The following is a 24,224-nucleotide window of genomic DNA, read 5'->3' as shown; positions in this document are numbered from 1 at the left end:
ACTTTTTGACTCCCCTTTTCATATTCCTAAAGCAGTGGTAAGTAACCTGTGTGCCGTCAAAACTTGAGAAGTTTAGAAGTTTCATGATCTGCATACAGTGTACCGTGTAACTGACGTAGAAGTAATAGACTTTTTTTGACCCTCTATTTCGCCCTAATGCAATTGTGGGCAACCTGTGTGCCCCGACACACAAGTGTGCAACGTAAGCAACGATCGAACTCGGCATTCGGCTTATGCCACTTCCAAAAAATCACCATAACGCGGTAATGTTTTGCGGCACACTCACAGTTTGGTCAAAACGTGGTTTAAGGTGTAAAGGCATCAAAAAAAGCAGTAGTGGTTTAGTTGATAGATTGTCGTTCTATAGGCTCTAATGACCCGGGTTCGATTCCAGGGAAAGTCTAGTCGGATTTGGGTTCTTTTTCGCTGTTTCTAGTAACACCAACTTGGTTTGTGTATTCACGACACATGAATTGTGATTAGAAACTTTCACTGGTATGCGCTGGGTCATGCAACAACTGTGCAGAGTTGGGAAAAAGACAAAACACACAAACCTTAACAGGTGGTACGTAACAACTGAACGATCCCATCCTATATTTTACATACATTACAAGATTATCTTCCCAAAAATTGATGCATAAAATTTCCAAATGTTTCCATCGTCCAACAGCACAAAAATTAATAATATCAAGTCTGGCAACAACGAGGCCATTTGACATCAATTGATCCATAAATTAGCAACATTTAATAATTAAATCTCATAAAATTTTCATCGCACATAACGCGATTTATGCTGTATATATATAGGCAATATGTTCCATCAAATTATTTTTCATGCTGCTGATTGATATGTTGCTACTTGCCCTTCACATCACTCAGCTACTGTTGTAGTGAATGATGTAGTCTGACACATAATCCATATGTAAATATATGTAATAAGCACAAGACGGGCGAAACGATATTGTTTTCAAATTAGTTCACGGCAATAAATGCAAATGTACGTAGGCTGTATTGGATATGCTTTATTGACGTTTAGATGAATTTTAATCAATGCTGTGCAAGTGTCTTTTTGAGGCGAATTTTATTGATTTTTTTATTTGATGAAATTGATGAATTTTTGTTGGAACTGGATTGTGACGAATTTTTTTGTTGATTTTTTTATGATTATTTGGAATTTTTTGATGCGAAATTTGTTAAGGATGAATAGAAATGCAGGCGATGGTCATTAAATGTGGGCTACAATATTTGTTTAGTGTAGTTTTTATGCAATTTTATGATAATTTGGTGATTTTGATGAGGTATGACATGTATAGGCATTGCAGATGGCAGAAGAACATGATGACGGCCGAAGAACTCTTTGATACAGGCTGTTGATAGAGATATTGCTGCATTAGGTACTGACAATTGACATAAGGTAGCAAGCGATAGAGCAAGCTTTAGACTTCAAATAAGAGAGGCCATAGATGATCTGCATGGACAGCAAAGTGCAGTCGACTTATTGTAGCTTGTTTCATTAGCTAAATCCAGAAGTTTGCATTTTTAGAGGATAAATTTTTCTTTTTTTGCAACTAAATACAGCATCATGTAGCAAAATTTGACTATGAATATTGATCATAATGTAGCTTCCGTTCTTAGTAATTGTAATTGGATTGAAGCTTAATCCATCAGATTTCAGACCACTATCATATCTTGTCGACAACATAGCAACAAACTCGGATTGCAAACTGGATAAGAAAGGCATAAAATCCGACTCCAGTTCAGTCTAACTCTGGCTTGTAATCATATTTTGTCAAAGCTGGTTGATAGTGAAAGTCATGTCGATCTGTCTGTTGCATTGTTTGCTCTTTCCATGTTGTGTGGTTTCCTAGTACTACTTGGCTTTAACCCTAACAAGCAAATGGACCGCTTTTAGGCATTGTATTGATATGACACTAGGGGTGTCGATTACAAATCCCAAGTATTTGGGATTTGGGGTATTTTGTAAGGATTTGGGGTACCCCAAGTACTTGGGTTTTGGACCCAAGTACTTGTACAAATCTTTATAAATTAAAATTTATCTTATATCATTATTTTTTTCATATTATTATTTTTTTAGTTCTTCAAAATTTTATTATTCATTAATATTTTCATAACCTCTTACCAAATTGGTAAGAAAAATCTAGGTTTGGCCAAAAAAAACTACAGATCGGCATTTTTTTGCCGGCCCGTAGTTGAAAATGCATCTAAGTGAATTTTTGTTATATATGAAAATTTGTTCTGGTTAATTTTAAGGAAATCATAGTGAAAATTCCATTTACGAGACTTTTTCAATTTAGTGTAGGAAATCCAGTCAACAACTTACAATTTTCCATAAATTTTGACTTTGATAAAAGAAATTTGAGGTGAAAAGTCATAACCTTCCAATATTTTTCAAATTTTTAAGAAAATGTTGGCCAAAATTGCCATATTTTGCAATTAAAAAAAATTAAGATATAGGTTCACGTTTTCGAGAGTTTTATAAACTATTTGAGAACATTCAGGTGAAAAATCGCAGTTTTAAGGATTTTAAACAAGATTTGCAATAGTACATAACAATATATGGTTAAAATTTGACTTGCATCTGGATGCTTATGATTAAAACCTCAGAAAACGCGCTTTTTTATAATAATATTTTGTTCTTATTTAGGATTTGGGATTTGTACAAGTACTTGGGGTCCTGGGATTTGGGTATTTGGGATTTGTACAAATCCTGAAAACCCAAATAATCGACACCCCTATATGACACCATGTAAACATGTTCTTTGTTTATTAGGGATGTCATTAAATTATTATCACTGACTGATTTCCTGAACGGCAAAAAACTCCATTTGGCAGTCAATTTGGAAGTTACCGAAAAAGAGGATACGAACCCGAATAGAATCAACATAGATTTAATGTTGTTACTCATGCTTCCTCTGTATAGCTTCCATTCTTATTATCCATAATATAAAACTTTCAAAAACTCAAATTACCCAACAACCGAATCCAATTGATGATTTCGCTATAAATGCCTCATTCTAAGAGGCTCATTTAATGCCAAATGAGAAATGATCAAGTTTGTCTGTCGCCATCCAGACCACGTAAACTTTAAATTTGAAGAATATCTTCTGATTGGCCGGACGTGCCATTGAAACAGCACAAAAATTATGGTCATGATTTCGCGTTAACCGAGAAATAAAAAAAAAACTCAGACATTAAGACTAGTGAGATGAGATGAGTCTGTGGTTTTTATATGTAAGACGCCATTTATTTATTGTGTCTAATACTTTGGGATAGAGTCTTGACTTTATTCTTTATGAAGCAACTATTTTGCAGGGACAGGATTCGGGCCTTAGTCTAAAATTTGTCCTTAATGAATTGAGTCGAAGTGGCTCGATGGCGGAAGGGTTTAGTAACTCGGTACCTTATCATTGCAATACCGATCATTCAATCGGTCTCCTAAAGATAACAAACTAACTAGGAAGGCTCTAGAGCTCATGGACAGAAACTGTTAATAGAGAAAGCATGGCATTTCATATCAATAACTTGAGCATCGGGAGCGCCCGTGGCGCCCAATCTTCAGAATTTTTAGCTTCATGTGGCATCACAATACACCCACATTCCCCCTATTCCCCCTCAATTTTCGGCTTCCGTTCTTGTATCAACAAAGGAATTGGATGTTTATAATATAGATTGGCAGACTGGAACCAGCAATAAAACCGACTTTAGGAGATGCTTAAGGTAGGTTATAGATTGTAATTGATCTGTACGATCAGGGAAATAAGTAAGTACCCTCGTATAATAATTATTGACCTTGAATTGCACTAGATCAGCTCTGGATCTCAATGATCCTTGTTGAAATTGGATTCTAGTATTGACATTTCAATGGTATATTATTAGAAGTGTTCTAGTAAGAGGGATAGAGTAAATGTATAGCACTTTGTCATATAGTTGAATAACCCCCAATAGATCACCAGTGGTAGGAACATCTAACCGGGAATTATAAGATATGGGATCGAGTCCCACACTTAATGACATCATTTACGAATGACCCACAATTATAAAATCTCCAAATTTTTAACTATCTTTAATGTCCATTTTCAATATTCTTCTCTATAAATTTTCAAAAATATTGACTAACATTCCTAAACAAAGCTGAATGCTATTCAGCAAAACTATTGTAAAATTCACAAAAGAAAGAAGCAAAAATACCCAAACAAGACACAATAACAACAATCAGTTGTGAGGGTGAATAGCAAGTTTGACAACTCAAAATCCACCCATGTAAAATTAAAAATTTCAATTGATGAAATTAGACAGGAACAAATTTTACAAACTAGTCTGATGATTGATCATCCCCAAAACAATGTCCGCATATTTATGAAAATCAGTTCAATTTAATTGAAACATGAATAATAAGAACTGAATATAAAATTCAGTAAATAAAGACATCCTAGATACATGATTAATGACTTTCATATTTGTTATGGATATAATTAATTTATTTCGGACAATTGCGATTGAAAATGCAACAACAACAAATTTTTCGAGTGTTTCAAATTGACACACAAAAAGTCATGTCTTTATGGAATTGAAACTCTTCATTGAATCCACTTCCTATAGCTGCATGTACACAATAGTATTGAATGTCCATTTATCATCCATAGTTTGCTGTTCAATTTTATTAGAGCAAACAAAAGTGAAAATTGTGAAAAATTTAAAGCATGACAAAAAAAAAGGGAACTGCCAATGTGAAGAATTTCGCATGCAAAACCAAAACTAATATTTGACTTTTTGATTCGGGAAATTGAAACCCAACATTAGGAATTGAAGTTGTCGTAGAGAATCAGAGCGCATGCAGCACTTAATGATATACAATTATCGGCACTGGATTTTTGCATATTAGTGGAGGGTTATTGATTTATTGCAATTTACATGCTTTATTTACTTCCATTTCAACCCATCAGTTACTTCTGTAGCTTGTGAATATTTAATATTTTAATGATTATTAAAAAATGGAACTAGCGGTAACCTTTATTGTGGTTCAATATTATTGAAATTGACAATTTTTTATTTGACAGGTGTTCATAATCGACGGAAAAAGTTTGAGTTTACTGTAATTTGAAGACAAATTGGACTTGCAATTGAGAATTAATCCATATTCAGGGATGTATTATAGAGGAGGATAAGTTATTTGTAGGTAGACCGAACAACAGTTAGTGACTAAAATTTAATTTTTAATACTTTTAGTTTGCGGTATAAGAGCTCGAAGCTGACATGAAAATTTATATGGAGTCGAGTTTATTTAATTCGACTTATACATACATAAAACCACTCGCTATCGAGTTCTGAATTTTATCTGATAAGCTATTTCAAATGGCTACAAACACCTTTATTGGGGCCACATGGAGTCTGTTCTGCTCAGATTAGGGTTGGTTCAAAATTGCTGTCATGTAGACAAAAAATGCAGACATGTTATTCTTTTACGAACATTAAGTTACAGTCGAATCTGCGAACTCTTGGCTAAACCCTAGTTCACACAGAAATACGTTAAGAATATCCAACTATTTGTAAATATTGTGCAAATACTTGTCAACATGTACAGCAATCTATGCCATGATTCCTATTGTAGGAATCGAACTGGCGCACTCGCAAATTAAAGAACCGCAGATCTTTGGTTTGATGCCTAGCCATTAGGCTTGACATCTGTTCTGGCAAATGCATCTATATATCAACACCCTCTCTTGTGAAACAAGGTGCAATTGGTCAACACTATACCTAGTAATAAACTTGACATCTCTTAAAAGGTTCCATAAATTCCGACACAACACTAGCTAATCTTTTTGGACAAAAACCGTTAAAACCAGCAATAAATTAGTCTTTAACTAGTTATACCGTGTATTTGACCACTCGAGCATTGATTGACCGACCAAAAGACCCTTCCCTAAATACACCACTGACCATCAACCACATGACATTATTCAATTTCAATTACAACAAACCGTTCGGGATTAGAATGTAAATAATAAATCCAATAAATTGAAAATTAATTTTTGTTTACTTTTCTTCCACGACTTTATGCCTTTAATTTTTTTTTCGAGTACAAACAATTTTCCATTTGCTCTCCTGCAGAGGAAAAATTATAAACATTAACAGTGGTTATCTATAATTAGCATCAGCTTGAATGAGAATCGTTTGCAATGAAAATTACATTCAGATGAGATGAAAATGTCTAAATTTACATGAAAAAAGAAGACAATTTCACCTTATTTATGTTTTTTTATGCTGCATAGTAATAATTCATCATTTTATGACTTTTATTGTACGCGGTTATGTGAAATGAATTTAAATTAAATTGTTATAGAATTAGTTATTGCGTCTTGAAAATTGAAATATTGAGGAAAAAAGTTTAGAAATTAATTTTTTAAGTTAGCGACTGGAATTTTAATTGTTGCGGTTTGGTTTATAGTTTTGCGAGACTTGATGCTTCAAGAAATCGTACTTTTTTGTGTCAAAATCACTCTTTTTTTTGCCAAAATTACTCTTTATTCAAAAACACGTTTTTGGTTTATTTTTCTACTAATAATTCTTACAAATGAATTGTAAGGTTTTGACAATTGTAAGGTTTTAGACATTTTAAATTTTAATTGACCGTTAAAATTCAATTTTTAAAAATCCGTTATCATATTCACACAAAATTGTGTGAATATATTGTTTTTTGTTTTACAGAAATCTACTTTTTTCGATTTACTGCCTCAGCCTTGCCGAATTATAAAAAAAGTTCGGTCATTCAAAGTTTGTGCTTCGTATTACCTATCAAATGGTAAAAACTCCTTCATGATTGGTGCTTCCAGTGCCGAGAAATCGCAAAAAATCACGTTCTGTCCTTTAGCAAGTTAGTTAGTTTCCGCGAAAACTCAATTTTAACACAAAGTTAAGACTTCCGGTTTTTTCTATCGATAGATATTGGTTATCACACGAGCTGTATAGTTTTTGGGGTCATGAGATGCATCCACTGAGACACAAAATGCAAAAAACTGAAATTTTTTCCCTAAATATTAGCCGCTTATTCCAAAACACGTGTTTTAATAAACGATTATTTCAAAACATATTTTAATTTGGTGAAAAAAAAATTTAGTGAACTGGATCTCACTGGATCTCATTTTGAAGGTCTAGAAGTGGACTGGATCCTACTGGATCTTATTTTTATGTGTCTAGAAGTAAAATGGATCCTACTGGATCTTGTTTTAAAGGTCTGGAAGTGAACTGGATCTGACTGGATCTTGTTCCTCCCCTTGGTGCATATAAAAATTTTTTTTTCTGCATAGGGAATCTTCTATATCCTATGAAAAACCATCCAAAAAGTTTAAAGTCATAATCACAATTAATAAAGTCATAATCACAAATAAAAATTTAGTCCACTGGATCTTACTGGATCTCATTTTGAAGGTCTGGAAGTAGACTGGATCCTACTGGATCTTGTTTTTATGTATCTAGAAGTAAAATGGATCCTACTGGATCTTGTTTTAAAGGTCTGGAAGTGAACTGGATCCGACTGGATCTTGTTCCTCCCCTTGGTGCACATAAAAATTTTTTTTTCTGCATAGGGAATCTCCTATATCCTATGAAAAACCATCCCCAAAAGTTTAAAATCATAATCTCTTCATCTCTCTTTAATCATATTCACACAAAATTGTGTGAATATATTGTTTTTTGTTTTACAGAAATCTACTTTTTTCGATTTACTGCCTCAGCCTTGCCGAATTATAAAAAAGTTCGGTCATTCAAAGTTTGTGCTTCGTATTACCTATCAAATGGTAAAAACTCCTTCATGATTGGTGCTTCCAGTGCCGAGAAATCGCAAAAAATCACGTTCTGTCCTTTAGCAAGTTAGTTAGTTTCCGCGAAAACTCAATTTTAACACAAAGTTAAGACTTCCGGTTTTTTCTATCGATAGATATTGGTTATCACACGAGCTGTATAGTTTTTGGGGTCATGAGATGCATCCACTGAGACACAAAATGCAAAAAACTGAAATTTTTTCCCTAAATATTAGCCGCTTATTCCAAAACACGTGTTTTAAAAAAATTGCGGCCTCGCTTCGCTCGGCCGCAGACAATTAAAAGTATTTCTTCTATATTTTTCATGATCTAAAATTCATTAATTTATATACATGTTTTATCCAAATAATTAATAATAATTTTTATTGAGATTTGGCTGATTGCATTTGGTTACAAGTAATTGAAATCTTCAGGTCGTTAGATCGAATCCTATGAAATTCTGAAATTTTTTTTCCATTTTTTTTGAGTTTTTTTTTTGAATACTTGAAGTATACAAAAAAAATGTAAATATTAAATGTAGATATTAGAAATATCTATCCATTAATGTGCTTAATTTTTAGAAAACAAAAGCGAAGTTAACAAGGTTAAATCAAAATACTTCTTAAGAATCAATACATTTAGCCTAGTTCGTATATACACAATACGAATATAAGTACTCAGCCGAGCTCGTATAGTGATCTATATAAGCACTGTAATCTACCCAAGTCGGGCGAGCGAAGCTCAGCCCGGCTCGTATAGTGCTCTATATAAGTACTGTAATCTACCCAAGTCGGGCGAGCGAAGCTCAGCCCGGCTCGTATAGTGATCTATATAAATACTGTAATCTACCCAAGTCGGGCGAGCGAAGCTCAGCCCGGCTCGTATAGTGATCTATATAAGTACTGTAATCTACCCAAGTCGGGCGAGCGAAGCTCAGCCCGGCTCGTATAGTGATCTATATAAATACTGTAATCTACCCAAGTCGGGCGAGCGAAGCTCAGCCCGGCTCGTATAGTGATCTATATAAGTACTGTAATCTACCCAAGTCGGGCGAGCGAAGCTCAGCCCGGCTCGTATAGTGATCTATATAAGTACTGTAATCTACCCAAGTCGGGCGAGCGAAGCTCAGCCCGGCTCGTATAGTGATCTATATAAGTACTGTAATCTACCCAAGTCGGGCGAGCGAAGCTCAGCTCGGCTCGTATAGTGATCTATATAAATACTGTATTTTCTCAAACATTAGAAACTGCATATCTATGAAAATATGTTGCCGTGAGAAGAAAAACAGTCGGACTTGGTTGAGCGAAGCTCACAAATTTTTGCGACCTGAACGGAGCGAAGCGAGTGAAGGCGTGAAAATTTTCTCAAACATTAGAAACTGCATATCTATGAAAATATGTTGCCGTGAGAAGAAAAATAGTTCGAGCGAAGCTCGAACATTAATAGTTCGAACGCAGTTCGGACTTGGTTGAGCGAAGCTCACAAATTTTGCGACCTGAACGGAGCGAAGCGAGTGAAGGCGTGAAAATTTTCTCAAACATTAGAAACTGCATATCTATGAAAATATGTTGCCGTGAGAAGAAAAACAGTTCGAGCGAAGCTCGAACATTAATTGTTCGAACGCAGTTCGGACTTGGTTGAGCGAAGCTCACAAATTTTTGCGACCTGAACGGAGCGAAGCGAGTGAAGGCGTGAAAATTTTCTCAAACATTAGAAACTGCATATCTATGAAAATATGTTGCCGTGAGAAGAAAAACAGTTCGAGCGAAGCTCGAACTTTAAAAGTTCGAAAGTAGTAACTGTACATGTTATTCTCCATGTAAATAATTTTAGTTAATTACTTGCACATTATCATTTTTTATTTCATAAATCTCTTATTTTGTTCAAGTTGTTTTATTTTTATTTTTTACTTTTCTGTACAGTTTCTGATCTTCGTATTGTGTGAATATTCTCATGAAGCGTGATCCGCTTCATTACTAGTTTTTCTTCTTAATTTAAATTCAGTTTTTAAAATGAGAGATTAATTTACAGAATTGCCAACAGCTTTAATTTCCCTTATCAAACTCATTGAATAACTCATAAATTTATGCAAAACTATTCAGAAAATCAGAAATCAACAGCAGAACAAACAAGTGGTTAATTCCTCCCCCAGAAAACCCACTTGACTACACTAAATGTTAAATAAAATTAAAATTCCACTTGAAAGTCAAAAACTTCCAATTCCAAAAAAAGCAGTCAATAAAGAGAAATTTTTTTCACAAACCGCAACGCGAAAGCATTTCACAATTGTAGCATAAAGAGCGACTGATTCTCAAAATTGTATTGAACGGTATTGAATTAATTAAAATACCACAAAGCAAAAATAATTTCGTTTACCATCAAAAGAGGACTGACAAATGGTTTTTGATAATGAAAGTAAATAGGATATAAATCACAATTTAATTTACTACAAACAGACAGAATCGATTGGAGAATAAAAAAAATCTGTGGAAGTAAGGGCATGAAGAGTTGATGAGAGCGCAGTTTATGGATCAATGTAAGCCAAATCAGGAAGCATATGCTGTCGGACAGATTGACGGACAGACTTTGACGGACAGACTTTGACGGACAGACTTTGACGGACAGACTTTGACGGACAGACTTTGACGGACAGACTTTGACGGACAGACTTTGACGGACAGACTTTGACGGACAGACTTTGACGGACAGACTTTGACGGACAGACTTTGACGGACAGACTTTGACGGACAGACTTTGACGGACAGACTTTGACGGACAGACTTTGACGGACAGACTCTGATGGACAGACTTTGACGGACTGACTTTGACGGACTGACTTTGACGGACTGACTTTGACGGACAGACTTTGACGGACAGACTTTGACGGACAGACTTTGACGGACAGACTTTGACGGACAGACTTTGACGGACAGACTTTGACGGACTGACTTTGACGGACTGACTTTGACGGACAGACTTTGACGGACAGACTTTGACGGACAGTCTTTGACGGACTGACTCTGGCGGACAGACTCTGGCGGACAGAATTTGACGGACAGACTCTGACGGACAGACCAGTTGATTGGTTGATTGACGCATAGACAGATGTAAGAATGAACAGAGCAATCAAAGGACAGTCAAACTGCTCACAATTCCATCCTCACCTTTCATAAAAACGCAATAAAAGTCGAGTTTCAAGAATCTTTCTGTGGGGTAGGCTTATCGAGTAAAATTGAAAAACCACAAATGACCACATCATAAACTATCCACCTGAAACCATAATCTGTCTCATGATTTATTTCATGTACATGTTTGCATGTTTATTTGTACGCATTTGGCTCATTTTGTGTTTATATTTTGTATTTATGATAATAACTTTTTGATATATTGCCGACTCCGTACATTGTAGTTTTGCTAATCCCACATTCATGTTTTATATGGCACTTGTCAACAAACTTGCTACAAATCCTGTTGAAACAATATCTTGTTCAGATTGCAATGCATTAAGATAATTACTTGAGGATTTTTGTGGAAATTGATCTTTGATGTGAGTTTTTTTGGGGAATTTAGAGAATTTTGAGATTTTCATATTTCTATAGCTGCAGACAGACTTTCGCTTTGTAGATTTGTAAGAAATAATCTTCTTAGTGACATTTGAGTTTAAAAGACAGAATGGAGGGAAGTAGCTTAATAGATAAATATTATGTAAGATTTGATGGAATTTCAATGCCATCGGCATTAATTTCTTTGATTATTATCCTTAAGAACATGAAAATTTTGTTTAGAAAATATGAAATTGATATTTTGTTGTTGTAATCTTCCACCTGAAGAGTTTGAAGTTGAAATTTGACTCGGGTTGTTGCTTAGTAATGCTGGAAATGGTTTGAAATGATGGAAAATCAGTGAGCAAAGAGATTTTAGTTAATGTTTGTCGATGAAATGACTTATAACCTACAAAAAATGCTGTTTTAAATTTTGGCGGGAAAATTCTATTTGACTGAATTTCAATGATATTTTGATTATAAAGCGTTATTGACTGGAAATATTCAAAATATTGAACAAATTTTCACCCTAAAAATTCAAACTCTCATTCAAGCCACATAACCTAAAATAAATCATCAAAAATTCCTAGTTTCTTAACATCCGGTTTGCAATTTTACAATAAACAGTTGATACAACAAGCAATGACAATATTTTGGGTACGAGAACAATATGGAAATCAGTAAATAAAAATATAATCAAACAATAAAGCGCGTGAGTAGCTCAAAAACCATAAAAAGACATTGAAAATCTGCATTTAAAAATTATTGAAAATGCTCATAAAAATTTATAGTGTGTGACATGCGACTGTAGAGTGAAAAAGTGCAGTCAGGATGTATGTGAGAATATTATGATGATGAGTATAATGATGAGGAGCATCAAAATGAGATTGACACACGCTTCGATTTGATTACATCATAAATATTTCTGTCCCTTGACTTAGTTCCATTTACCACTGCAAAAAATTGTCATATTTGGACAGTTTCCGTGTTCTCTCACGAATTGAGTTGATTTTGTAGATCATAAATTGGAAGTAGCATATTTGTGTGACTTCCCCCTTCCCATCAAGCTTATGAGAAATGCACAAAAAGTCATAAAAATCATTCAGATGTGACACGAATGAGACAAAGCTATTCTATTTTGATTTTTGATGGTCAAAATACGTCCCTAACTCATCAAATATTTACGCATCCCATTCTGTCAACTATTTAACCTAAATTCATAAAAAATCGTATTGTGTTCCTATACAACTAATTCCATTATGATATGCAGTCATAGTTCCACTTATAATAATTTGTACTTAGTTCTCAATATGATTTGATATTGATGAACTTTTAGGCACATAAATTTTTATGTCCTTTCTTTTGTTGTTCTTGTTTGTCAAGAGGATTGGCAAGCTGCAAATGGGAATAAAAAACTGACCAGTTCGATGTATTTTTTATGAACATAAAATGTAATTTTTTTTTTATTAGACTCATGTTAATGTTGCATAACATTTTCAATTTAGGGATTGATTGGGGATGATGTCAATCTGGGATTTGTTCATGAGAGTTGAGTCTTCATAGCTGGATAGTGGATTTGTAGAGGAATTTGTGTATTAAAATGGTCTAAAATTCTTATTATTATTTGATAAACTACTTTTAATTAATTCGTAGGGCATGTAGTACAGAAGATGATGGCTTGAATTGTGATCTCAGGAGTAGAGCGACTTGAGACCTAGAAGACGAAGTTGACTTGAATATTGTCGGCGTCGAGTCTAATTGAAGCTACTTTTCCATGCTAAATTCAAGTCTACTTCGAGCTCTGCTTTGATCTAGAGTTTCCCGAAGTCTCGGTCTTGACAAATTCTTGAGACCGAGATCGAGTTCAAGAACACCCGGGAAGCCTCAATCAAGTCTCAATAGCGGACTCGGCATCGAAACCCCTCACTTGGGTCGGACCGACTTTAATTATGAGCCAAATTCAGTAAAATCTAGCTTCATGCTAGCTTAGAGACACGTCTTTTCTACGACATCTGCTTTTTGGGTTACATTTACTACTGAAGAAGGACGTCCGAACCCATTTTCTGACCTTCTTGAATACCAATGAAGTTTAAGTTGACGAAGCGCGGGTCATTCGTTCTCATTGTCTCGATTTTTGCTTGAATATTGCTCAAAATGAGATCGGGATCGAAACAATCTTGGAATATTGCGATCATGATTCCTTCTCGGGAGCCTTTCCGTGGTTGTATAGTCCAACAGAGACCCTGATGTTGATTACGCTTTCTCCCATGTCGTGCCTCTGTCTGTACTCAAATCAGTCAAAAATCTGAACAAAATTGAAATTCGACCAGCTACAATAATTAGACTATATTTACCTCACATCATAAATACTCTAGCATTTCTAAATGCCCAAAAAATACTGGACATAACTTCCAATCAACCCCTCAAATGCAAATGCAATTTGTTAAAATGTCAAAAATGCTCATGATACTGAATAAGGATGCACAAGTAAATATTTTTGGTACAATAAATATGAAAAATGAAGTGTCATTTGACGAGCGTGTGTCGTACTTGAGAATGGAAATTAATTGTAATTTTGAGGCATTAAAAAGATGAGAAAAAAATGTTTAAAAAAATTCCGCACCATTTACAGCATGAAGGCATGAAAAATTTCGGCACAATGACACAAATTTAACTCGCTCTGTTTTAATTTCCATCTCGAGTGCATGCAACCTGGAGGAATTGCCACTTCATAAAATCCCACTTCAACCCTTTTGTTTTACTTACTGTAAAATTGCATGAGAAAATGCTTTTTCAAGTTCAATGAACTTTTTCGGAATCAGCAAAAGTTTTTTGACATTTAAGTTAAATTTTTATTTGTCTACTCTGGAGTATGCAGCATGCCAGCCATAAAAATGTTGTACATGAGAAAGTTTTGCAATATAAAAAAAAAAATACATTGGAATTTGAAACATGAAACTCAATTTGTAGCTACAATTATTTTATTAATTAATCAGCTCAAACTAGACATTTTCCCTATTTTGTCCCAAAACATTCTATCGGAAGTTAAATGACATCAAATCAATCTTATGATTAACACAATTGAGATTAAATTTCTATAAAAAACTACACTCGACACCATAAAAAACGTGCTGCTGATGGCTATTAACAAGCTGTAACAATCGACCCTCAAAATATAGACTGTTGCATTGTCCCTCCATCCCCTATTCCTATTTTTTTGATGCACATTCTATATAATAGTTCATAAAAATGTGAGAATAGGAAGATGATTGTCAATTGTCACTGCAAACAAGAAAAGGAACTAAAAAAAAGACAAAAAAAAAATCCTTCGAACCGGATTTGAACCAGTGACCTATGGATAACTGTGAGAGACTAAATCTCTTAAACCGCTACAGTCCACCGCTCTACCAACTGAGCTATCGAAGGTGAATATTTGATGAAAACTATTTTGACTTAAGCTCATTACTAAGCTTAATGCACAAACAAGTGCTGTGAGAAATGAAAAAGAAAGCAGTAAAAGTAAGACAATTCAGGTAATAGAAAAGAGTGAGCATAAATGCGAGCGAAGAAGAAGAAGAAATGAGAGCAAAGACATTTTTTTTGTGAGAAAAAAAAACTTGAGAGTGAATTTTTGATTTCTGTTGAACCGCAAATTGTGACGTCACGTGATTGCGTCATGTGAAAGAATTTAAAATTCGTTATCATTTTTTTTTTTGTTGTTTATTCTGCATAATTATTCAGTTTTATTTTGTATATTGTACAAAAAGTAGTATGTATTTCAAAACAGCTTAAGATTTTTGAAATCTAATTCATTTCTAGTCACTTTTAATGAATTTCTTCGGATTTTCAGCAGTTTTTGCAGTAAAACACTCATCTGAGTAGATCTAGGTACACTATTATTTGCCTTATAGGCAAAGTGACCACTGTTCAGTATCGTAGTGGGCTTTTTGTACCATAAAAGACTTCTATTTGCCTGTTAAGGTTTTTAAATGCATTCAAATCCTAACATGCGAATTTATACTCAACATAGATCTTACGGTACATAGTGAGCATGCTTACTGGTATCATAAAACCCTCATTAAGCATATTATTGTATGTTAGTCCTATATTAGGTTGATCTAGCTAATTTTTTACATGATCCTGTTCAGCATAATTCAATTTGAGGTGATACTGCGTTCCCGATTTGCACAAATCTGAAATTCTTCACAAAGTATTCTTTAAGGTTCCGTATATAGATACCAATTGGAAGTGTTAAATCCATATGGCTTGGTAGCCTTAAAGGTAAGAGGCCTTTCATATATTAAAAAAATAAACATTAGCTGTTCAGACCTTAAGGTCCATGGCTGTTAATCCATAAAATGTATTGTTCAAGTCTCTTCGATTTCAATTGTTACGCAATAACTCAATGTTGTCCATACTGTGAGCCGTTCATATTATTTGCAAAATTTGACATAAATCGTATGCCGTGTATAGTTCCGGTTGTGGATTACTACCGATGTAGCCCTAAGCACAAAAAAGATTGGATTTCAGTGGCTCTATCTTCCATTCGATCTAGCATTACTATTTAATGTTCCTTGTATAAATGATTTCGGAGTCACAAAGTATCCACCATCTTCAGCACTGTCACTTAAAGGTGGACCATATTTGCAGGTTTTGTTTTTAATAATCTCATCTTTTCCAATTAAGTTTAGTAAAACAACATGAACTTTAGCGGCAACTGATAAGTTTTTGAAGTGATCAATTTGACAAGCAACACTCGATGATTTGATGATTAAGACTGATAGTAGTAATACTATGTGTAATTTCATACTTGACACTAATACTCAATAAATGACTAAAATACGTTGAATTTAATTCTACGTAAATAATTCAACTGACTTATTGTTGAGATTTTAAATGACTGAATGGGCGAGCTTCTTATCAGAATTTATTTAAATTCCACCAACTGTAATCTCATTTGTGATGCTATTTTTCTTAATCTCAAAATTTTTGAGAATTTTTCTTGTGATTCATCATGACGTCAATAATATTTTGACATTATATTAAGGTAGTTTATCAGGTCTTATGACGTACTTGTGTCTTTGCAATGTGCAGAGCATAATTTTAATGAATTTCTTCGAATTTAAAGCTGCCTGAATTGCATAAATCGGTAAATCGATCCAAAATTCCAGCAATAGGCTGCCGTGACTACAGTGGGAGTGTACCGAATTTAAATCAAATCCGGCACCAAGTCAGAGATAAGCCAGCCAGGGACCAGATATATGAACAATTTACAAATTATAGAGCAAGTGGTTCAGATCAAACTATAAACTATAGATCTAAAGGGTGTGTTGTACAACAAATTTAAGTAGATAATAAAATGTCCATAGTGATATCATTGCATATGGTATTGGCAATTGGCAGACGGAAGCCGCCGATAGAACCAACTTTAGGCAACATCTGAAGGAGGCTATGGATTTCAGTTGACCTGTACGGAAATCGAAGCAAGTAAGTAAGTACAACAAATTTAAATCGCAGTGATTTCAACTCATAAAGGTGGGCCCTTCAAGTATTATATAAGGTAGTTTCAAGCAGAGCACGAAGTCGACTCAAATTTTATATAGACTCTTATCGACTTTTTGGTACAAAATCCAAGTAGACTTCAAGCTCTAGTTCAATTTGACAACGAATTGACTATATGGGTGATATTAGAGATCTTAAACAAGTTGTGTTGAGCATTGATAAACTGACAGAAGCTGTGTGGAGGTAGAGTCTCATGACGACAAGCATTGGAATTCAGCAATTATTCTAAGCAGGGTTGTTAAATGCAGAATCTGGTGTGTTTTGAAAATATGTCACAGGTAAAAATGTGTGGATATGTGTGGAAAATGTGTGAATATCCACACATTTCCACACATATCCACACATTTTTCCCTGTCACACATGAAATATGTGACATATGTGTACACATTCTGTAAAACAGAATATGTTGTAACAACCCTGATTCTAAGCAACAAGCTAGCAAGTAATTCACACTAATCAACTATCGAAGTAAGTTGAATTTTAGGGGCTTCTACCCTTAATATACATTAAAACAGAATGATTCCACCTACTTTGAATCTTCGGAAGAAATCATGCGAATGTGTCAACCAAAACTACAGTAAAGTTCCTTAAAACATCCTTAAACTTCTTCAATTTTCAAATAAAAAAAAATCCTTCGAACCGGATTTGAACCAGTGACCTATGGATATCTGTTTAACTCAAACTTAAGCTGGAAGCTTAAGCGAATTTAACCACTACAGTCCACCGCTCTACCAACTGAGCTATCGAAGGTGATTATTTGATGTTTTAAGATTGGATATAACTTGTTTACTTTCTATTTTATTACCGCTGTTGTTACTTGTTTCATGTGTTACTTTAGTTGGTAAGCTTGAAGTTTTCTTTGTGTCTATCGTGATTCATAATGTAAGTGAGACAACCGTTAGGCATAATATCGTGGTAATAGCAATTGTTAATGAATATGAAACATTAACAGACATCAGCAAAATTTGCTTTTTGATCCGGAAATTCAATTTATCAATTTCAAATTTTATGCAATTTTTACATAAAAAATCATATCTATTGTTAGCGTCTAATGTCCTGTTTTTGTTCATTTTATTGCTAAAAAATGACAACGGCATGCGTACGTATTGCAAAAAAAAAAAAGACATAGAGACATCACACACATGACATAACATTTATCAAATGTCCATTCATGTGAAAATAAAATAATTTACTGACAATTTGAAGGAACTGCACGAATGTGATGCGTATATACATGAATTCTATTAAAGATGAAAAATTGCAGTCATTTTTATCCTCTATTCAGCTATTTCATTAAGGAATAGATTTTTTTGTGTGCAAAAATTCAGAACTTTTTTTTTAGGCGATTAGGTAAAGTGAGTGAAAATCATTGGAATGTCTTTATTAGTTTTGATGTCTAATGATGAGTAAGGAATTCAATTTATCAATGTTTTGATGAAATATTGCCAAACATTATCAGTTTTTGTGTGATGTATTTATTGTAAATATTGCTTTGTTATGCTTAATAGTTGTTTTTTGATACAGAATTTACTCTAGAAACTGACACTTTGAAAAATTCAGAATATTATTCTAAATTCAAAAATTTATGAAAATTCTGATCAAAATTTATTGAGTTTTTAAAATTTTTAAAATTAAGTAAAATTAAAATTTTTGAAGTTTCAAATTCAAAATATTTCGAAATTTTAGCAACTTTAAGGTTAACTAAAATAAAAGTTGAAATGAATACAATTTTTAAATTTGGTAAAAAGATTTAAATTTCAAAATAATTTATGATAATTTATGATTAATATTTCTACTTACTTACTTCCTAGGCTGGGGAGCACGATAACAAATTGCCTCACGTAGGGAATGTCTAAAGACAGCTCTTTCCTTCGAAACCTTCTGCCAGTTGGGGATATTAAGGACTCTAGGCGTCTTTTTCAATACATTCAATCCAGGAATTCTTCGGTCTTCCTTGCGAACTTTAGTCATCCACAAAATCGGCAGTAGTTATTTTAAGAACTATGGCGTCACTTGGCTTTTTGAATACATCGTATGGCCATCTCGTGCGATTTGCACGTACAATTGTCACTATATCTGCATCATGCAAAATAACATATTTAGTTCATTATTATGTCTACTCCTGTATTATTCTCCTTGCTTCACAAGGCGATAAATCTAGTGCGTCCTCATCCGCTTGTGTTGAGTTCCAGGTTTCAGCAGAAAGAACTAAGGAGCCGAACACTTATTATGTTCGCTTTTTATGAGGGAGGGAGGTCTACGATTTTGTAACAGCCTAAACAATTTTTTTTTTTGCAAGGAAATTTGCAACGGGGAGAAGAGGGGGCGGGGAGTCTAGAAAATCCTTATTCTGCGTAACGTAATAAGTGAAAAGGCTCCTGAAACCTAATCTAAATATTCGTAAAAACTTATATCAATATGCTCATCCAAAGTTACGTTAAAAATCCTTGAAGTATCCTTAAAATTCTACAACATTCAAATAAAAAATTCCTTCGAACCGGATTTGAACCAGTGACCTATGGATATCTGTTTAACCTCAACTTGAGCTGGAAGCTTAAGCAAATTCAACCGCTACAGTCCACCGCTCTACCAACTGAGCTATCGAAGGTGATTATTTGATGTTTTAAGATTGGATATAACTAGTTTACTTTCTTTACACGCTTTTATTTAAGTCACTCTGTTTGTATGTCTGCGTCAAATCTTGGAATCGATTTTTCGACCACTTCTGTTGCTCCTATTGAGCTCAAAATTTTTCTACAGGTGTATTCTCGATGACAATACAATATTTAAGCAATTTGAAATCTCAAAAATTCTTAATTATGCTATAATTAATTAAATAACATTTGAGATGGGAAAAAAATCCGAAGTCAATTAAGTATATTTCCAATGTACATGAATTAGACCAAATATAAAGTTGAAAACCAGTTTCTTTGATTTATTGTGAATTGATTAATAATACCAACTATTAATTATGTTAAATATAGTATTCATTCAAAGTATTTTTGGAAGAGAAAAAACAAAGCTAAGTATTTTTCTCATGGAATATTTAAAATTCAAAAAACCGTTATCGTTTGAATCTTAAAAAACCGTTAAATTAAAATGAAATTTCCATCAAAATTTATTCAGTAACATTGAATCGGGACATAATGCGCCTGGATCTTGATATTATGGAAATAGTGTGTCTGGATGTTAACTGAATCTTAACATAATGTGCCAGGATGTTACTGGATCTTTCTAAACTGTATAAATATGGTTCTAGATGTTACTGGATCTTGCTACATTGTATAAATATGGTCTTGGATATTACTGGATCTTCCTAAACTGTATAAATACGGTTCTGGATGTTACTGGATCTTCCTAAACTGTATAAATATGATTCTGGATGTTACTGGATCTTCCAAAATTGTATAAATATGGTTCTGGATGTTACTGGATCTTGCTACATTGTATAAATATGGTCCTGGATATTACTGGATCTTCCTAAACTGTATAAATACGGTTCTGGATGTTACTGGATCTTCCTAAACTGTATAAATATGATTCTGGATGTTACTGGATCTTGCTACATTGTATAAATATGGTCCTGGATATTACTGGATCTTCCTAAACTGTATAAATACGGTTCTGGATGTTACTGGATCTTCCTAAACTGTATAAATATGATTCTGGATGTTACTGGATCTTGCTACATTGTATAAATATGGTCCTGGATATTACCTAAACTATATAAATACGGTTCTGGATGTTACTGGATCTTTCTAAACTGTATTAAAATGATCCTGGATGTTACTGGATCTTCCTAAACTGTATAAATACGGTTCTGGATGTTACTGGATCTTCCTAAACTGTATAAATACGGTTCTGGATGTTACTGGATCTTCCTAAACTGTATAAATATGATTCTGGATGTTACTGGATCTTCCAAAATTGTATAAATATGGTCCTGGATATTACTGGATCTTCCTAAACTGTATAAATACGGTTCTGGATGTTACTGGATCTTCCTAAACTGTATAAATATGATTCTGGATGTTACTGGATCTTGCTACATTGTATAAATATGGTCCTGGATATTACCTAAACTATATAAATACGGTTCTGGATGTTACTGGATCTTTCTAAACTGTATTAAAATGATCCTGGATGTTACTGGATCTTCCAAAACTGTATAAATATGGTTCTGGATGTTACTGGATCTTCCTAAACTACATAAATACGGTCCTGGATATTACTGGATCCTACTAAACTGTATAAATACGGTTCTAGATGTTACTGGATCTTGGAGTGAAGTGGAGTCCGACTTTACTGTGACCTATACACAGTCGGACGAACGAAGCGGAGCGAAGTGGAGTCCGGCACTACTGTGATCTATGCATAGTCGGACGAACGAAGCGGAGCGAAGTGGAGTCCGACACTACTGTGATCTATACACAGTCGGACGAACGAAGCGGAGCGAAGTGGAGTCCGACACTACTGTGATCTATACACAGTCGGACGTACGAAGCGAAGCGCAGTGGAGTCCGACACTACTGTGATCTATACACAGTCGGACGTACGAAGCGGAGCGAAGTGGAGTCCGACACTACTGTGATCTATACACAGTCGGACGTACGAAGCGAAGCGCAGTGGAGTCCGACACTACTGTGATCTATGCATAGTCGGACGAACGAAGCGGAGCGAAGTGGAGTCCGACACCACTGTGATCTATACACAGTCGGACGAACGAAGCGGAGCGAAGTGGAGTCCGACACTACTGTGATCTATACACAGTCGGACGTACGAAGCGAAGCGCAGTGGAGTCCGACACTACTGTGATCTATACACAGTCGGACGTACGAAGCGAAGCGCAGTGGAGTCCGACACTACTGTGATCTATGCATAGTCGGACGAACGAAGCGGAGCGAAGTGGAGTCCGACACCACTGTGATCTATACACAGTCGGACGAACGAAGCGGAGCGAAGTGGAGTCCGACACCACTGTGATCTATGCATAGTCGGACAAACGAAGCGAAGCGAAGTGGAGTCCGACTCTACTGTGATCTATGCATAGTCGGACGAACGAAGCGAAGCGAAGTGGAGTCCGACTCTACTGTGATCTATGCATAGTCGGACGAACGAAGCGGAGCGAAGTGGAGTCCGACACCACTGTGATCTATACACAGTCGGACGAACGAAGCGGAGCGAAGTGGAGTCCGACACTACTGTGATCTATGCATAGTCGGACGAACGAAGCGAAGCGAAGTGGAGTCCGACTCTACTGTGATCTATGCATAGTCGGACGAACGAAGCGGAGCGAAGTGGAGTCCGACACCACTGTGATCTATACACAGTCGGACGAACGAAGCGGAGCGAAGTGGAGTCCGACACTACTGTGATCTATGCATAGTCGGACGAACGAAGCGAAGCGCAGTGGAGTCCGACACTACTGTGATCTATACACAGTCGGACGAACGAAGCGGAGCGAAGTGGAGTCCGACACCACTGTGATCTATGCATAGTCGGACAAACGAAGCGAAGCGAAGTGGAGTCCGACTCTACTGTGATCTATGCATAGTCGGACGAACGAAGCGAAGCGAAGTGGAGTCCGACTCTACTGTGATCTATGCATAGTCGGACGAACGAAGCGGAGCGAAGTGGAGTCCGACACCACTGTGATCTATACACAGTCGGACGTACGAAGCGAAGCGCAGTGGAGTCCGACACTACTGTGATCTATACACAGTCGGACGAACGAAGCGGAGCGAAGTGGAGTCCGACACTACTGTGATCTATACACAGTCGGACGTACGAAGCGAAGCGCAGTGGAGTCCGACACTACTGTGATCTATACACAGTCGGACGTACGAAGCGAAGCGCAGTGGAGTCCGACACTACTGTGATCTATGCATAGTCGGACGAACGAAGCGGAGCGAAGTGGAGTCCGACACCACTGTGATCTATACACAGTCGGACGAACGAAGCGGAGCGAAGTGGAGTCCGACACCACTGTGATCTATGCATAGTCGGACAAACGAAGCGAAGCGAAGTGGAGTCCGACTCTACTGTGATCTATGCATAGTCGGACGAACGAAGCGGAGCGAAGTGGAGTCCGACACCACTGTGATCTATACACAGTCGGACGAACGAAGCGGAGCGAAGTGGAGTCCGACACTACTGTGATCTATGCATAGTCGGACGAACGAAGCGAAGCGAAGTGGAGTCCGACTCTACTGTGATCTATGCATAGTCGGACGAACGAAGCGGAGCGAAGTGGAGTCCGACACCACTGTGATCTATACACAGTCGGACGAACGAAGCGGAGCGAAGTGGAGTCCGACACTACTGTGATCTATGCATAGTCGGACGAACGAAGCGGAGCGAAGTGGAGTCCGACACCACTGTGATCTATGCATAGTCGGACAAACGAAGCGAAGCAAAGTGAACCTTCACCGAAATATTCTAAGTATTTACGTAAACGAATTGAATACACATGGGTCGAGAAATCTATTACTTGATATGACTAAAAAGAATAAAATAAATTTATATAAAAAAAAACTTTTTAAAAAAGTACACGCTTTTATTCAAGAGTGAACTAAAAAGAAGAAAATAATTTTTTTCGGACACACAAATATAAAACAAAATTTTTAACTAAAAATAAAAGCGTGGGGCGCTCATAATAGACATAATGTTATACATTCTTAGTTACTTGTATATTCAAGTCCCCTGATCAACAAGCTATAACAAGCAGATTTACTTCAATAGGTATTAATATGTTAACTGATAAGATTCTAAATGTACTTCATTTCAAATGAGTATAACCTACTTTAGAATATTTTAGCATTAACAAGAAAAGTTATGTTAGTGCATAAAAAGAATTGTAAGCAAAATTGTAAGCAAGTATTCCGAAGAGACAAGGAGCATGCTCATGAGTATGCTCATATAATTGAGCATGTTCAATTATATTAATTCAGTTTACATATAAGCACGCTCATTAAAATGAGAATGTTCATTGTCTGCTAGGCGTTAACTTTATATGGTAAACACTGAAATATATACAATTTCAAAACTATATCCAAGTAACTAAGAATGTATAACATTATGTCTATTATGAGCGCCCCACGCTTTTATTTTTAGTTAAAAATTTTGTTTTATATTTGTGTGTCCGGAAAAAAATTATTTTCTTCTTTTTAGTTCACTCTTGAATAAAAGCGTGTACTTTTTTAAAAAAGTTTTTTTTTTATATAAATTTTTTTAATGGAGTTTTCTAGTTGTTTGGTGTATAATGGTTTTAAATTTTGACAATTTGAAATTTGATTGTCTTTTT

General features: G+C 35.3%; 3 non-coding genes across 3 annotated transcripts; all 3 read right to left on the bottom strand.

Annotated features, from left to right (window-relative positions):
• Positions 1-14,683: 14,683 nt before the first annotated feature.
• Positions 14,684-14,785, bottom strand: TRNAY-GUA (transfer RNA tyrosine (anticodon GUA)). Its single transcript has 2 exons — positions 14,749-14,785; positions 14,684-14,719 (listed from the first exon to the last, which is right to left on the bottom strand). It is a non-coding gene; the product is annotated as a tRNA-Tyr (tRNA).
• A 2,766-nt stretch (positions 14,786-17,551) lies between these two features.
• TRNAY-GUA (transfer RNA tyrosine (anticodon GUA)) lies at positions 17,552-17,671 on the bottom strand. Its single transcript has 2 exons — positions 17,635-17,671; positions 17,552-17,587 (listed from the first exon to the last, which is right to left on the bottom strand). It is a non-coding gene; the product is annotated as a tRNA-Tyr (tRNA).
• A 1,738-nt stretch (positions 17,672-19,409) lies between these two features.
• Positions 19,410-19,529, bottom strand: TRNAY-GUA (transfer RNA tyrosine (anticodon GUA)). Its single transcript has 2 exons — positions 19,493-19,529; positions 19,410-19,445 (listed from the first exon to the last, which is right to left on the bottom strand). It is a non-coding gene; the product is annotated as a tRNA-Tyr (tRNA).
• Positions 19,530-24,224: the final 4,695 nt, after the last annotated feature.

Source organism: Chironomus tepperi, unplaced genomic scaffold, assembly GCF_022539635.2.
Source record: "Chironomus tepperi strain 1889 unplaced genomic scaffold, CSIRO-AGI_Ctep_v1 contig_217, whole genome shotgun sequence".
NCBI lineage: Eukaryota > Metazoa > Arthropoda > Insecta > Diptera > Chironomidae > Chironomus > Chironomus tepperi.
Note: the sequence above shows the minus strand (reverse complement) of the source record. Positions and strands in the feature narration are given on the sequence as shown.